Source organism: Pseudophryne corroboree, chromosome 9, assembly GCF_028390025.1.
Source record: "Pseudophryne corroboree isolate aPseCor3 chromosome 9, aPseCor3.hap2, whole genome shotgun sequence".
NCBI lineage: Eukaryota > Metazoa > Chordata > Amphibia > Anura > Myobatrachidae > Pseudophryne > Pseudophryne corroboree.
The window spans coordinates 112,838,790-112,846,028 of NC_086452.1; the positions used below are offsets into that span (position 1 = coordinate 112,838,790).

The 7,239-nt window shown below is 38.5% G+C and overlaps 2 pseudogenes; both read right to left on the minus strand.

Moving 5' to 3' along the window:
* Positions 1-4,075: 4,075 nt before the first annotated feature.
* On the minus strand, positions 4,076-4,195 carry LOC134963841 (5S ribosomal RNA; annotated as a pseudogene).
* Positions 4,196-6,081: 1,886 nt separating this feature from the next.
* Positions 6,082-6,201, minus strand: LOC134963843 (5S ribosomal RNA; annotated as a pseudogene).
* Positions 6,202-7,239: the final 1,038 nt, after the last annotated feature.

Genomic DNA, 7,239 nt, shown 5'->3' on the forward strand with positions numbered 1-7,239 from the left:
GGGTAACAAAATAAACACAAAGTGAACAGAGAAGCCCAAAGGCTAAGAAACTGGGTGTCTCCCTAATATTAGGAATGCTCAGATGGAAAGAAGCAAGATGTAGTGATTTAATACGTAGAGAACCCGAAATGCTGTTGCTAAGGGCAACAGCAAAACCCTAAAGGGTTACCAACGGGTGTGGCAGTAAACTCCTTGGTCAGAGATGGAATAAAAGACACAAGGAGAGTCTCCACAATCCTAGTCCTCACTTGCAGTGCACTGGTTCAGCTTACTGCCACTAAACTGACACCTGAACACCTTGCACAGTGAGAAAGGATTTTGGCAGGCAAGTCTGAGAATACAGCCGCAAACTTGCTAGGTTCACAGAGTAGCAAAAGAACCCCAGCAGGTTAAACGACTGACTCCAGTCTTACTGCTAGGTCTGGATTGGCAGAGTGTAATACCAAATCCCAAGGCCTATTTGCAGTAAGCAACAAAGTTTACAAAGTTACAAAGTTTACAAAGTTTACACAGTACTAGCTAGCTTTCAGGGACTGACTAACCAACAAAGATTCAGCAGCATCTGCCTAACCTGAGAAGAGGGTTTATATAGCAGGTGCTGTCCACGCCCCACTCAGACCTCACAGACTGTGAGCACAAAAACCAGCACCGGATCCCCTGCCGTGCACAGAGCCTGTAACCACTGCACAGCAAAAGACCCGAACCGGAGTATCAGCTACGCTCAGGTTACTCCGCTAGCACTTGTCTCCCGGTTGCCATGACGACGTGGCAGCACAGAGCAGGAGACCCTAACAGTAGCTTATAGTGGGGCATGGGGTCACTAAATATGGTAGTTGGAATTAATTTAGCCTTAGAAATTATAGTTAGGAATAGGAGTTTACTAGTAAGTCATTACTGATAAATTAATAAAAATGCTGATTCGGATCTTATTCACTGTAAGGGTATAATAAGAATTAAGTCCCATTTATTATGATATTTAATGTGGGAGTTATGGCTATTGATGAGGATAGGTGGAGCGCACCAATAGGCCTCTCCTAATGACAAGTACTATCAGTGAGATTATGTGGGAACGATTGTGAATGGCGCCGATAGGTGGAATACACTAACAGGAAGTGTCTTTCCCATACTGAGACTAGGTGGAACGCACTAATGAAAAGAGCGTTCCACCCTCTAGTAAAGTCATTTCCTTTGAAGTAGAGCCGTCAGTTACAGCCAGCAGCGGTGGAGCGCACTAACCGGAAGTGCGGCACACCCGGTGGAACACACAACAGGAAGCCAGAGTCCGCGCTTTGGAACGCATGCCGGAAGCATGCGATTCCACACTTTTAATCAGTCTAAAAAGTGCTTTTTATGAAACTCACTGCTTCCCTTCATAGTGTTGCGGGAGGTTGCTTTATATAGTATAATAAGAAAGTAAATTTTGATTATAGGACTGGGTTAACCAATCCGGGATGAGGGGATATGATGTCAAAGGTGGGGGGGGGTATAAATTAGAGGTCCCCTTACACCTCTCTCAGTTATTCACTGGACATTGAGAGAGGAGCATAGCATCATTGTAAGTAGCACTGCAATTTGGGTTCATTGTTCCTACATAGTATTTGTAAATGGAATGCATTGATATTTGTTCTGGATTTTATGCCACTAAATTATATGTCTTGTAATTAATTTAATAATTGTAATAATTGTGAATTGTACCCATTTGGGTTTTGATACAAGACAGTATGGTAGCCTTTTTATGAATTTTGTATGAATTCTTTTAAAAGATAATTCTGAATTTATGTATGACTTTTTAGGCACTATCTTCTTGATTTGATGCCGGCTATATTTTAATAAATATCCAGTGTTGTTTTTAAGCACACAGTGTACTGGTATGTATCTCTATTTCTATATCACTTAGGTGAAAATTACTCAAGGAGAGTTCTTTACTCCTATTAATTATTTCACATTATAGGTCTAATTCAGGTCTGATTATACCATGACCTTTAACGTTTAATAAAGTCACCACGATATCGGTTTTAAATGCCGATAGGTATGTACTTTTTTCTATCACTTTGGTGAAACTCACATAATGAGAGTTATTATTAAAAAAAATATTTTTTCACTATAGGTCCTCTATAATTATAGGTCTAATTAAATTATGACCTCTAAGCTTCAATAAAGTCACCATCTAGAGATATAGGTCTCAGACGCCGACTGGTATGTACCACTCCCTTATCACCTGCTCTTTCTATATCCACGTTCTGGCACTATTAAAACATTAAAATAATAAACTATTCACTAATTAATCACTTTAATAAATGAATCACGTTTTTGGTATCTACCATAAACACGTTGTATCTAACCAATGGGTTTGGATGGATTTATGTGATCATGTACTGTATATTGTGAAGTAGTTGGGTTAATGTGTTTTTATTGTTCAGATCTAATACCCCTGAGGAAGTCCTATGGGATGAAACGCGTTGGTTTCTTCATCTGATCAATCAAATTGATGTAAATTCTGATCAATCAAATTGATGTATATTGAATTTCTATTAATGAGATTGAATATCTGTACGCTATCCATATGACGGAAATAATTACGAAATATTTCTGTACACACTGTATCTTTTGATCATGTGATTAAATTTTTTAAAGAATGTTCAAGATAACCGTTGGTGAGATTTTTAATATTTGAATTTTGTTAGCGCCCTCAGATCTGTATTGTATGTATTTGTTTGAACCTTGGCTAACAGAAGGCTCATCTTGAGGTGCTGCTCATCTAATACTCCTGAGCACAATTGGGTACCATTTTTGTTGTTTCTATTTGTTTGTTAGCATCCTGATTGCTGCTGGGCGATGCCTATTGATTTAGATAGGACCAAAAGGTCCCAGAAAGCCAGAAATATTTTTGTGGAAGACGAGCAGGTGTTTCAATTGGAGGAAGATGATGATTATTTCAGCTATCTTAATTCATTGGAAAAACTAGCGTCCAAGAAAATGAGAAGCTGGTATGATATTATGACACTGGAAAAATATTTAGAGGTGGGGCGCATCCCAAGAGGGTTAAGCATTTCTAAATTACCTACATTTGGGGGTGATAATATGCCATTTTTAAAGAAATGGATTATGATATTAGATAAATGCTCTGGAAAGCTGATCAATTTAATCATAAGTGAACGTAAAATGGAAATGGTTAAGTTTCAGGAAGATTGAGACTTTTGTTACTAAATTTGAGGAAAGTGAGGAATATCAAGGGACATTAAGGATTTACAATATAAAATTGATCATCTTGAAAAGGATATTATACTTAGGAAACAAAAAAAAATCCAACGGGATAAAAAGGACTATGCAAGTGGTCAGATTTATAATAGGTTTAATGAAAATCATCAGGCAGAGACACAGAAGGGTTTTAGGAGATATACCCCAAAGATTGACTTTCCATCCAATCGTAGGTGGCAGAGACTAGATTCCCATAGAAGAGACGACTCTGGAAGAAGGGCAGGATATGTGCCCTCTCGGGATGAATACCAGAGAAAATGGTATCCTAGACCCAGGAAACAAACCTCCCAATATTGGGATTCTTCACATTCATATAGAAGAGAAGGTCACTCAGATAGGTTTAATAATCCATGCAATAGTGCCCCCCCCTAATTGGAGGTCAGAAAGGTTTACTGATAGACTAAAGGAAACCAACAGAAGAGAGTTGGAAAGTAGACTCTTGTGTGGGAGCACACAATTCAGAGGATTGGGTATATATTAATCAATACTGATAAAACATGATTTTATTAATTAATTGTTAAAAAAGATAATTGTCGGAGTGCATTATAAATAAATGGTGTAGCTACGCGAAAATATAACACAATATTCTATATAATTATGGTGGTTTTCAATACCACTATGAGAACCGGAAGTTAGAATCTCTGGCCTCGTGGTTTTACTGAGATCACAGTAGCACTTCTGTAAAGTGTATGACCATCATTTATTCTACAGCAATCCTATTCAGGATTATTTAGTCGTAGAGAATTGAATCATAAGTCATACAAAACCGAGTCCTAATTGGTATTATTAGGGATCACTCTAGATCGGGCAGAAGAATATTTTGCAGTACCAGGGTGTTCCAGGGTGGTCTCCCATCCGAGTACTGACCCGGCCCTCCACTGCTTGGCTTCCAAGATCAGACGAGATCGGGCATCTCCAGTGGGGTATGTCCGCAATTTTAATCTGCCCGTTCAGTCAATCCCAATACCCGTATTGCCACAATGATTATCTAAATCAATCGTGTGTGAGATATCTGGATCTCATGTCCTTAGAGATGAAATTCTGGCAAAATTGATCATATACAGTAATCAAGTACCAGGGCATCCACTATGAATGTGGACAAAATTATGGTAAGAACAGTAAGCATATACAGGGATTTCTATGCAGGGGTATCCGCTTGCATAGCCGGGAAAAAGGAGGGTGGTGATAATAAGGCTACAATTATATCAATCCTGTTGCTGTAATAATTATTAAGCAATCACAAATACAATGGCCTCAGACAATTTATGTCACACGCACCAAAACTATTTCTCACTATCTATAAGCCTCTAAAGCCTGATGCGTTTTGTAACAAATAATATAATTTATACATCATATCAGGGAGGCTAGAGTGAGATGAAGAAAACAGCAAGTAACAGCTGAGGATATTACTTGATACCCACAGTGGAAATGAGTGCACACAATTAAGTAGCAATTTTGCTGAGAAATAAGCAGCTGGAAATTCTCTCTACACTTGACGGCCGTACTTAACAATATATCCTGATTTTGCTCCCAATGCCTATTTGATACCATACAGGTTCAAAATACCTCTTGGAGCAAATAAGAGTATTTACAGATTCATTATAGTACTCAGAAAGCTACAAGATTGAAGCTATCACTAATAGGCATGAAAAAACAGTGCATGGAATTTGCTTATACAGTATACTACTAATACACATAGGCAGCATCTATGTGTTTGAAGACAGATGAACAGCTTGTAAGGGCTGAGAATATGCACAAATATTAGATCATTGGAGCATTTGAGGAGAGCATGTTCCCATTCTTTTTTAAGGCTCTCACTGGCAAGGTCAAATGTAGGAAAAACCCTTGGGCGGAGACCACGTGGGGATATTTTGTTTTTTATATAGTTTTCTAAAATGGTTAGATCCCAATTGGTTCTGATTTGTTTACGTAATGTGGAATCCAATTTGTGAAAGTCCTCCTCCCAACTAATGTGGGGTCCAGTGTCTACCAGGTCACTGGGAAAAATATCGTCTAAGTTGTCCTTATTTTTCCGTCTTGAACTTAGCTCTTGCTTTAAATTGAAACTCATACTAAAATACACTGCGCAACTCCTTGTATGAAATTAAGTTAAATGGGGCAGAGTATCCTAAGAGAAGGAAAGAGTCCCGCCACAAAAAAACAAATGATAGTGTGACTGTGCTGGTGTCCCACGAAGACTGAATTAACAGTCAAAATCTGGTTTGAAAGGAAAGTTTTTTTTGGGCCGCACTAGTCTTACAATGGATTACTAATGACCTCTGAAAGAACTGATTTATGACGCTATATTGCGTTATAGATACAGCAACCTAATGCAAAGGAAAAAACTTTTTTTGCAAATATTTGTTGCTATCAGTGGTGCTCCCTAGAGTCAAATGGGGGTATAGACTAAAGGAAACCAACAGAAGAGAGTTGGAAAGTAGACTCTTGTGTGGGAGCACACAATTCAGAGGATTGGGTATATATTAATCAATACTGATAAAACATGATTTTATTAATTAATTGTTAAAAAAGATAATTGTCGGAGTGCATTATAAATAAATGGTGTAGCTACGCGAAAATATAACACAATATTCTATATAATTATGGTGGTTTTCAATACCACTATGAGAACCGGAAGTTAGAATCTCTGGCCTCGTGGTTTTACTGAGATCACAGTAGCACTTCTGTAAAGTGTATGACCATCATTTATTCTACAGCAATCCTATTCAGGATTATTTAGTCGTAGAGAATTGAATCATAAGTCATACAAAACCGAGTCCTAATTGGTATTATTAGGGATCACTCTAGATCGGGCAGAAGAATATTTTGCAGTACCAGGGTGTTCCAGGGTGGTCTCCCATCCGAGTACTGACCCGGCCCTCCACTGCTTGGCTTCCAAGATCAGACGAGATCGGGCATCTCCAGTGGGGTATGTCCGCAATTTTAATCTGCCCGTTCAGTCAATCCCAATACCCGTATTGCCACAATGATTATCTAAATCAATCGTGTGTGAGATATCTGGATCTCATGTCCTTAGAGATGAAATTCTGGCAAAATTGATCATATACAGTAATCAAGTACCAGGGCATCCACTATGAATGTGGACAAAATTATGGTAAGAACAGTAAGCATATACAGGGATTTCTATGCAGGGGTATCCGCTTGCATAGCCGGGAAAAAGGAGGGTGGTGATAATAAGGCTACAATTATATCAATCCTGTTGCTGTAATAATTATTAAGCAATCACAAATACAATGGCCTCAGACAATTTATGTCACACGCACCAAAACTATTTCTCACTATCTATAAGCCTCTAAAGCCTGATGCGTTTTGTAACAAATAATATAATTTATACATCATATCAGGGAGGCTAGAGTGAGATGAAGAAAACAGCAAGTAACAGCTGAGGATATTACTTGATACCCACAGTGGAAATGAGTGCACACAATTAAGTAGCAATTTTGCTGAGAAATAAGCAGCTGGAAATTCTCTCTACACTTGACGGCCGTACTTAACAATATATCCTGATTTTGCTCCCAATGCCTATTTGATACCATACAGGTTCAAAATACCTCTTGGAGCAAATAAGAGTATTTACAGATTCATTATAGTACTCAGAAAGCTACAAGATTGAAGCTATCACTAATAGGCATGAAAAAACAGTGCATGGAATTTGCTTATACAGTATACTACTAATACACATAGGCAGCATCTATGTGTTTGAAGACAGATGAACAGCTTGTAAGGGCTGAGAATATGCACAAATATTAGATCATTGGAGCATTTGAGGAGAGCATGTTCCCATTCTTTTTTAAGGCTCTCACTGGCAAGGTCAAATGTAGGAAAAACCCTTTTTACTGATAGATCAGAAGTGTTAAGATCTCCATCCCCAGAGATCAACAGTAAACGCCATTTTCTAGGGTACAGATTGGGAAGACGCCCGACCATTCCGCCCCGCCATTGGAAGGAAGAACTCCATAC